Raw genomic sequence first — 9533 nt, 5'->3', positions numbered from 1 at the left:
GGAAGGCAACTCCCAAGCCTCTCAGCCCTGGGCCCCAGGGGCCTCTCACAGGCTAACTGGACCCAGAAGGAAGGCAGAGGGGGAAAAAAAGGAACCCATCAAGAGAGAAAAATAGGGGCTGGGAAGTTGGCTCAGTGGTAGAGCGCTTGCCTTGCATGCCTGATGCCCTGGGTTCGATTCCTCAGCACCACATAAGCAAAAAGCCGGAAGTGGCACTGTGGCTCAAGTGGTAGAGTGCTTGCCTTGAGCTGAAGAGCTGAGGGACAGCGCCCAGGCCCAGAGTTCAGGCCCCACGACTGGACCCCCCCCCAAAAAAAGAGAGAAAAATAGAGATTAAGAGTGTCAGGAGAGACAAAGAAGTTAGGGGCCAGTGGCTCACACCTGTAATCCTAGCTACTCAGGAGGCTGAGATCTGAGGATCTTGGTTCAAAGCCAGCCTGAGGAAGGAAAGTCCATGAAAGGCTATCTCTAATTATTATCTCCAATGGTGTATTTAAAAAAAAAAAGCTGGTAGTGGAGCTGTGGCTCAAGTGGTAGAGTTCTAGTCTTAAGCAAAATAGCTCAGGGACTACCCAGGGCCTTCGTTCAAACCCAGAAATGACACAAAGAAAAGAGAGGAAAGAGAGACAGACAAGAGACAGAGACAGAGAGAGATCAAGAGGCGGAGGAAAACCAAACCCCGTGGTTGTGGGGAAGATGGAACAGAGAATGAAGTCCAAGGAGAGAAGACAAAGAGATGTCCATCTACAGAGACATGGGGGTGTCTCAAGAGAGAGAACATCTCTATCGATCTAGCCAAAGATTTTGGTTCAATTCCTAGGACCATGTGTCTCCACTACTGAGGGAGAATGCAGGTGGACCTAGTCACCTGCTGTTTCTGCTTTACTGCTCTGTTCAGCTACTGAGTGGTTCAGGCTATGACAGAAAGGACAAAGGTCCCCAACCTTCTGCCAGGCCCTGGCTAGGCATGAGGTGTAGGCCCAACCCAGCACAGTGGCAAAGAAGAATCTATATTCTCCTATACTGCCATTAGACTCAAAAAGCTTATGTTCAAGTCCTGAGTTCTGCTATTCAGCTGGATGCTTTTTTTTTTTGGTCAGTTGTGGGGCCTGAACTCTGGGCCTGGGCACTGTCCCTCAGCTCTTCAGCTCAAGGCTAGCAGTCACCACTTGAGCCACAGCTCCACTACTGGCTTTTTCTGCTTATGTGGTGCTGAGGAATCGAACCCAGGGCCTCATGCGTGCAAGGCAAGCACTCTACCACTGGGCTACCTTCCCAGCCCTCAGCTGGATACTTTTTAAAGAATGGTTTAATATTCATTATTATTATACAAGTAATGTACAGTTACATAAGCCAGGTTGAGTACATTTCTTTTGGGGCAGTTTTTCCCTCCCATCCCTACCCACAAGTTGTATAGTTCATTTTCCACATAGTGTCCAGTGAGAACCACTGCTGCATTTGTTCATCCTTTATCCCTCCATTTCTGTGCCTTCCTTACCCCTCAAAGACAGATAAATGAGAAAACAAGACAAAAAGAAAGGAAAACTAAAACAGCAACAAAAGCTAACTGGATGATTTTGAACAAACCCATTCTTCTTTTCCAGTCTGTTTTTCTTCTTATTTATTTTTGGCAGTCCTGGGATTTGAACTTAGGGCCTCATGCTTGCTAGCAGACTCCACTGAGCCATTCCTCAAGCTTGGTTTTTCCATTGGCTACTTTTAGTATTAAGGTCCCACTTCCCACCTGGCATGTTCCCGAGCCACAGCCACTATTCACCTAATTTAGGCTTCCTGTTGTTGCTGTGGTCACAGGCATGTCCAGCTTAACCTCTGTGGAGATGAAATCTTGTGGACTTTTCTGTTGGCCTCAAGCCACAATCCTCTCATTCTCAGCCTCCCAAGAAACTAAGATTCCTATTTGTGTGAGCCCCAGCACTCAGCTCCAGGCTGGTTTTCTTATCTGTAAACCATAAATAATGAATCTCCCTTCCAACCTTCCTGGGATGTTGAGCAGGGTTATGATAAAGTATCTAAATGGGCCACGTCACCAGGGCAAAGAAGGAAAGAAGTAAATGGTCCATTTGGACACCTTTCCTTAGGTACTGGTGAAGGGCTGGTGCTGACCCATCAGTCTTAGGAACCAGAACTACTCATGCCTTGGACAGCTGCAGGACAGGTTCTTTGTGCTACAGCAAGGCCAGAGAGAAGTACACATAATCACCATCTGAAGAGGTTCCGCCATTAACTATATATAAAGCTCTTTGCTTATGGAACTCTGCCATAGTTTTGTGAGGTTTGTGTTTGTGCGCGCGTGTGCAAGTGCCCACACACACACACATGCGTGTGTTTCTTTTTTGTTGTTGTTGATTATGGGACTTGACTTGGGGCTTCTGTGCTGTCCCTGAGCTCTTATTCTCAAGGCTGCACCCTACCACTGAGAGCCACAGCACCACTTCTGGCTTTTGAGTGGTTCATTGGCGATCAGAGTCTTACGGGGACATCCAACCAGATCCTCAGCTCTCAGCCTCCTTAGTAGCTAGGATTACAGGTGTGAGCCACCAGTGCCCAGCCTTTTTCTTTTCTTTTCTTTTCTTTTAATGCTGATGTTAGGGCTTGAACTCAGGGCCAGAGTAGTATCCCTTAGCTTTTCTACTCAAGAGTGATGCTCTAACACTTGAGCCAAGCTTCGCTTATGGTTTTTCTGTTTTGTTTTTATCGCTTATTTGGAGATAGAGTTTCATGAACTTTCCTGCCAGGCTAGCATTGATCCAGAATTTTCAGGTCTCAACCTCCTGAGTAGTTAGCATTCTAAGCATGAGTCACTGATGCTTGGCTTTGCCCATAGTTCTTCATCACCAACAGTGAACCATAATTCTCCATGGAATTGAATTACCTAGAGTCAGAGATTAGTTGGCAAGGTGTCATTCAAGGTGCTACTAAAATTTCTGTCTTGAAGAGAAGCTTATTTTTCATTGAGAGACAGAGGGATCCACTGAAGGTAGCATACTGTCTGTTCTGGAGTTAGAGATGGTGTTAGAGTGACACAGATCAAAGGGGAGAAAAGAGATGGGATTCAGGATAATGTAAAGCTGTGTTGGAAGAAAGAACTTAAAACATTGAAGCTATAAAGGAAGTTGCCTTGGGGATAAAAATCCACTGCATTGAAGATGATGAACATTTTCTTTGTCACTGCAGTGGGGAGAGGTCTGAGGGGCTGCCCATGCCACTATCAAGAGCAAGACTGCAGGGCCAAAAAGATCCCAAAGACTGAGCAGAAGCTCAAGAGAGAAAGAAACAGGGAGAGAGGGTGTAGTAGCATGGCTGCTGAGAAACAGAAAGCATTTGTCTCGGGTCAATGGAGCAACTAGGATTGGATAAATAGGTAAAGAAAATGTGGTATATACCCACAATGGAATATTATTCAACCACAAGAGAATAATAAAAATCCTATCACTTTATAGGTCATTATGTTCATTGAAATAAGCCAGACACAGAAAGACAAATACCACATGCTCTCACGCTTTGTGAAAGCTAAAAATGCCGATTTTCATATCAGAAAGTAGAATGGTGGTCACTAGAGACTAGGAAAAGGGATTAGAGGAGGTAGAAATTAACTAATGGATACTGAAATACAGTTAAATAAAAGGAGTTCATTCTAGTGTTCTACAGCACAGTGGAGGAAGTCAAAATAACTAGAAAACAATCTGAAGTTTCCCAGCACACATAAGTGATAGAGATGCAAATGCTAATTATTCTAATTAAGCCACTACACATTGTAGACATGTATTGAATTAACCTACCATACCCCATATATATGTATATATATATATATACACACATATATATTCTACTGTACTCATATATATATGCACATACATAATATAGATCCTACATATATATCCTGTTGTACCCCATATTTATACATATATGTCTTGCTGTATTTGTATATATACACACATATATACACATATATATTCTACACATACACATATATATATCCTACTGTATCCCATATATATGTACATATATATATTATATATATATGTATATGTATATTCTACACATGTGGATGGAACAATAGCCATTATGTTAATTAAAATAAGCCAAACACAGAAAGGCAGATACCATATGTTCTCACTCATTTGTGAAAGCTGAAAATGCTGATATACATCATACTATATCCAAATATATACACACACATATATATACATATATCCTATGATACCCATATATATACATATATCATACACATATTACATATATATTTTATACACACACATATATCTACATACACAAATATGTTGCTCCAAACTTGCCCTCAGCAAAGCACTTAAAAATTGTTTCATGTTGTGTATTCAGGGCACCAATAATGATAGTAGTTAATAAAAATGGGTTGACATTCACTGTGTATCAGGAACTCTCTGTACAATGCATGCATCGCCTCAGTAAACACTGAAGAACGTCCTTTGTAGATGACACTGTGGTTGCTTCCCTGAGCATCTGCCAAACACTACCCTCATGGTACAGCAAACTGCAATTTGAAGAAGAGTTGACCACAAATTCATAGGCAGTCTGTGGGTTATCAATCAAAGTTCTAAGATTGCAGGTAGGCTCTAAGAGAAGAGGGATCTGGACCAATCAGGTTTATTCCATTATCCATGCCAGACATTTTTTCAGATGGGCTTATATAGGAAAAAACTTAGGGAAGAAAACAGCTCTCTTTCCTTTCATTTTGTGCCAGTATTAGAACTTGAACTGACTGCTGTCCCTTAGCTCTTTCACTCAAGGCTGCAAGTCTACCACTTGACCACAGCTTCACTTCCAGCTTTTTTGTGGTTAATTGGAGAGAAGGTCTCATGGACTTCTCTGCCTCACCTGGCTTCAAACCACAGTCCTCAGATCTCAGTGTCCTGAGTAGCTAGGATTACAGGTGTGAGCCACCAGTGCCTGTTTTCTCTTTCCTTGTCATGCAAGCCTATCATGTGTGCAGGTACAAGGTCTGGAAATACCAGGAGTCTTTTGGGATTACAGCCACCCTGAGTTGAACCAACAAACTAGAAAAAGCCAAGGGAATCACAGAGAATAATCAGCTCAAATTATTCAGGTCTGTGAATTAATAAAAATCCATTATTGTTTAAGTTGATTGGGTTGGGTTTGAATTTTTGTCATTTGAAACTGAAATTATCTAAACTGATACAGAATAAGAGGCCTGGGGACATTAAATAATTTGTGTAAAGTGAGTGAGCTGGGATCCACCACTGTTCTGATAGAAACATTGTTCAAGCCAATGTTGGTGCAGGCTGCCTGAGCACCAGCTCTGTGCATCATGGCGCTTCAGGTAATCTCAATGCACCATTATCACAGAAGGTAGAAACTACCAGATGAGAGGAGGGAGCTAAAACAGAGATAGTAGCATGTCCACCATCATGTAGCTTTTAAGTAAGTGAGTTTGTATTTGAAGCCATGTCTCTATGTGAAGACACTGTGTGAGATCAGGGTGTGGGACTTTATAATCTGGTAGTCACAGGTTGCCTAAAAGTGATCTGGAATATTCTATGCCACTCCCATTGAGGACAAACTGCTTTCAAAGTTTTTGTTGTTGTTTTGGTTTGGTTTTGGTTTTTTATGCCAATCCTGGGGCTTGAACTCAGTGCTATCCCCAGACTTTTTTGCTCAAGGCTAGCTTTCTACCACTTGAGCCATAGCTCTACTTTCAGCTTTTTTTTTTTGGTGGTTAATTGGAGATAAGAGTCTTTATGGACTTTCCTGCCCAGGCTGGCTTCAAACTGCCATCTTCAGATCTCAGCCTCTTGAGTAGCTAAATTACAGAAGTGACAACAGTACCCAGCTCAATTCCAGTTTTTCTGAGTATTCTAGTCCCCGGTGGAGATTACACAAATAGCTAAGCATTTAAATGAAGTGGGAGAATGACTTTAGTCCAATATCAGGAAGAATATTTCTATTATTCCAACACCAGAATAGGCTGGAATAATGGGAAGATCTAATATATTATTGGCTGAGGCTAGCAGGCCAGGGCTTGTAGAAACTGCTGTTGCCTAGACATGGCAGATACAGAACAGCAGCCCATTATGCTCCTTACACTGACCCCCGCCTTCTAGGCCTCAGTTTCCCCATTTGCACAGTGGTTTGGGGGCAGGACTGGGTGAAGGCTGAGGTTTTAGCCAGCCCTAACATTCAAACATTCTGGAATTCCAGAGGCAGGAGTCCAGGCTGGCTGAGAGAACAGAGCCATGGCTGTTCAGCCAGCAGGATAGAACAGTGGGGCCCATTGAGCCTGTACAGGTTTTCTGTCACACAAACAGCCATACGGTGCACGCAGGGGAGAGAAATTCATCTGTAGAGCTGGGAAGAGGCCCTGAAAAAAATGCAATGCTCTGGGGCCATCCAAGGAGAGTCAGTTCTCAATTCACAGGCTGCAACAACCCTGTGTTCAATGACAGCCAGAGTATGCTGGGCTTTATTCTGTCGTAGCCAGAGGAAGGTGAACACATGGATAATAGTCCTCATGACATTAGGGTGACCAAACAGACCCCTACTAGGTGGGGCTCTTTAAAGTGATTCTGTGCCCCTTGTGGGCCTGCTTGGTTTGGGCTGTGTTTGTAAGAAGCAGTGAGAGATCTTTTAGACATTCATCTTGAGTTCAACTTAAGCCATTATTGTTTATGTGACCAAAAGGGATTCATTTCCTCAATTTAGACTACCATTGCCAAGTTTTATGTTCAGAATTGGAGTAAAGAAGTCTGGGGTCTTCAGCCTGGATATCATTCCATTGGACTGTGGAGACCAGTAGGTGGGTAAGATGTCACCATAAAGCTTCCGGTAGTCACTCTGAGGACTTGTCCCTAGCATTTGCTCTAGTGATGATTAAGGTTGATGTACCAATATTGGAGCTGGAACTAAGGGCCTGGGTGCAATCTGTTAGCTTTTTTTGCTCAAGGCTGGCACTCTATCACTTGCTCTATTGCTCCTCTTGTGGTTTTTTTGTTGGTTCATTGGACAAAAGAATCTTTCGGACTTTCCTGCCCTGGTTGGCCTTGAACTGCGATCCTCAGGATCTCAGATCCTGAATAGCTAGGATTACCAGTGTGAGCCATTTGTGCCTGGCCTGAGGTGGTTCTGATAGTGCTCTTTGACATCTGCAATCCTGTTTGCCACCATTGTAATCTGCTAGAGTAACCAGTAACACTAAACACATAAATAATAGGTAAATATTGTGTCCATCTTAGAGGAGACACTGTGGGTACAGAGAAGACAATCCTGAGGCATCTCATTTAGCAAGCGATGGCTCTGAGGATTGAAGTCAAGCCCTTAGTCCAAAATTCTGTATTCTTTTTCTATAGCACACTGCCCATCTTTTCACTCCTATTTTGGGGGGCCATTAGAAAACTGACTTTTCCATTGTGTTTCTCCTCATATTTGAGTACAATGTAGATCTTTACAAGTACTAAGCTTTGAAAAGATTGCTATTCAAATAAACCATGTATAGTCAGGTGTTTGGTGGTTCATGCCTATAACCCTAGCTATTCAGGAACTGAGGAACATGGTTTAAGCCAGCCTTGGAAGGAAAATCAGTGAGACTCTTATCACCAATTTAAAAAGAAAAGTTGGAAGTGGAGCTGTGGCTCAAGTGATAGAGCACCGGCTTTGAATTAAAAAACTAAGAGACAGTGCCCCAGCCCATGAGTTTAAGCCCCAGTACAGAGAGACACACACAAATTTAAAGCAATTTATTTATTTATTTAGTCGGTTGTGGGCCTTGAACTCAGCTCTCAGCCCTCAGCTCTTCAGCTCAAGGCTAGCAGTCTACCACTTGAGCTACAGCGCTACTTTCAGTTTTCTAGTGGTTTGTTGGAGATAAGTTTTACGGACTTTCCTGCCCGGGCTGGCTTTGAACTGCAATCTTCAGATCTTAGCCTCCTGAGTAGCTAGGATTACAGGCGTGAGCCACCGGCTCTTTAAAGCATTTATATTAGTAAAAGTATAAAAGAAGTTCAAGTTCAGGCTTGCCACAATGGTTATTTGATTCTTTTAAAAAAAATCAAACATTGAAAATTAAATTATTAACTTTTTAGGTCACATCCCTGCCTTTGTGGTAACTTTTAAGTAGTTTCTAGCTTGTGTTTGGATCATCCAACCTTGCATTTCTCACCAGAACACCCCACACTCCCCCCCACCCCGCCTCTGCCCCTAGCCTGGGCCCACCCTCCCCATCCAGCTCCTTTTGGCCACTTTAATCTGCACTTAAAAGTTTCTGGGATTGACTATGAAATTGGTCTAGCCTGGCAGGATAAGAAGAACGCCTGTGTTAGAGCAAGAATAGACACCAGGGGCAAATAGATGTTTCTTGAGAGGGGTCCAGGGAAGCAAGAAGAACCCCATCTGTCTCAGAACAGGTTTGTACATACTCATCCTTTCTTTGTTGCTGTTGGTTGCAGGGCTTGAATTCGGGATTGGGCACTGTCCCTGAGCCTGTTTGTGCTCAAGACACTTGAGCTATAGCACCACTTCCAGTTTTTGAGTGGTTAACTGAAGATAAGAGTCTCACGGGGACTTTTTTGCCCAGGCTGGCTTTGAACCATGATCCTCAGATCTCTGCCTCCTGAGTAGTTAGGATTATAGGTGTGAGCCACCAGCACCTGGCTTGTACTAATTCTTGCAAAGACAGGATGGTAATCATGAAAAGGAGGTCACAGAAATCAAGGCTCTTTCTGAATTATAAACCACATTCTTTCCAAATGCTATATACCCACTATCCCTATCCTTTGGAAGAAGACATACCCAAATCCAGAAGGGACAAGGCAAAGAAATAGGAAAAGAATAGAATCCTGGAAGGGTCTAGGATAGACTAAGGAGAACTGAAGAATTTCTACTTTCTGGTGGAGTTGGTGCCATCTTAGAGAACTCCTCAGGGTCAGGGGTGGGGTTCTTTCTAGGCTCCAGTCAAAGGGGAGGATTGAAATTATGTTTAGGGCATCTTCTGAGGAGACTGTTCAAGGGTTATCTTTGATGGGTTAAAGGTGGGATTCAAAGAGACTTAAGAAGCCAGATGTTGGTGGCTCATGTCTGACAGCTACTGAGGAGGCTGAGATCTAAGGATTGTGGTACAAAGTCAGGGCAGGAAAGTCTTTAAGACTCCAATAAACTTCCAGAAAATTGGAAATGGAGCTGTGACTCAAGTGGTAAAGCACTAGCCTTGAACTAAAAAGAAAAGCTCAGGGACAGCACCCAGGTCCTGAGTTTTTAAGTCCCAGGACTGGCACAAATAAAAAAGATTAAGAAAGGCATAGCCCAAACAAGAGCTATGATGCTTGTGGTGGTGAAGAGTTAAAGGAGTTTGAGTGTGCTGCTGTGTGTATGTGTGCACGCATGCACGCACACATGCTTTAACTGCATGTGCAAAGATGCACGTCGCTCACGTGTGCCTTGATTGGACAGGATCTGGACTGAGGGCAGCCTAGGAGAGCGGTGCCACCACTCTCCTGGTAATGAATGGGCCTCTGTCTGCAAGGCTG

The sequence above is a fragment of the Dipodomys ordii genome, unplaced genomic scaffold, assembly GCF_000151885.1.
Source record: "Dipodomys ordii isolate 6190 unplaced genomic scaffold, Dord_2.0 Scaffold42, whole genome shotgun sequence".
Classification (NCBI taxonomy): Eukaryota; Metazoa; Chordata; class Mammalia; order Rodentia; family Heteromyidae; genus Dipodomys; species Dipodomys ordii.
This window is presented reverse-complemented; position numbering follows the sequence as displayed.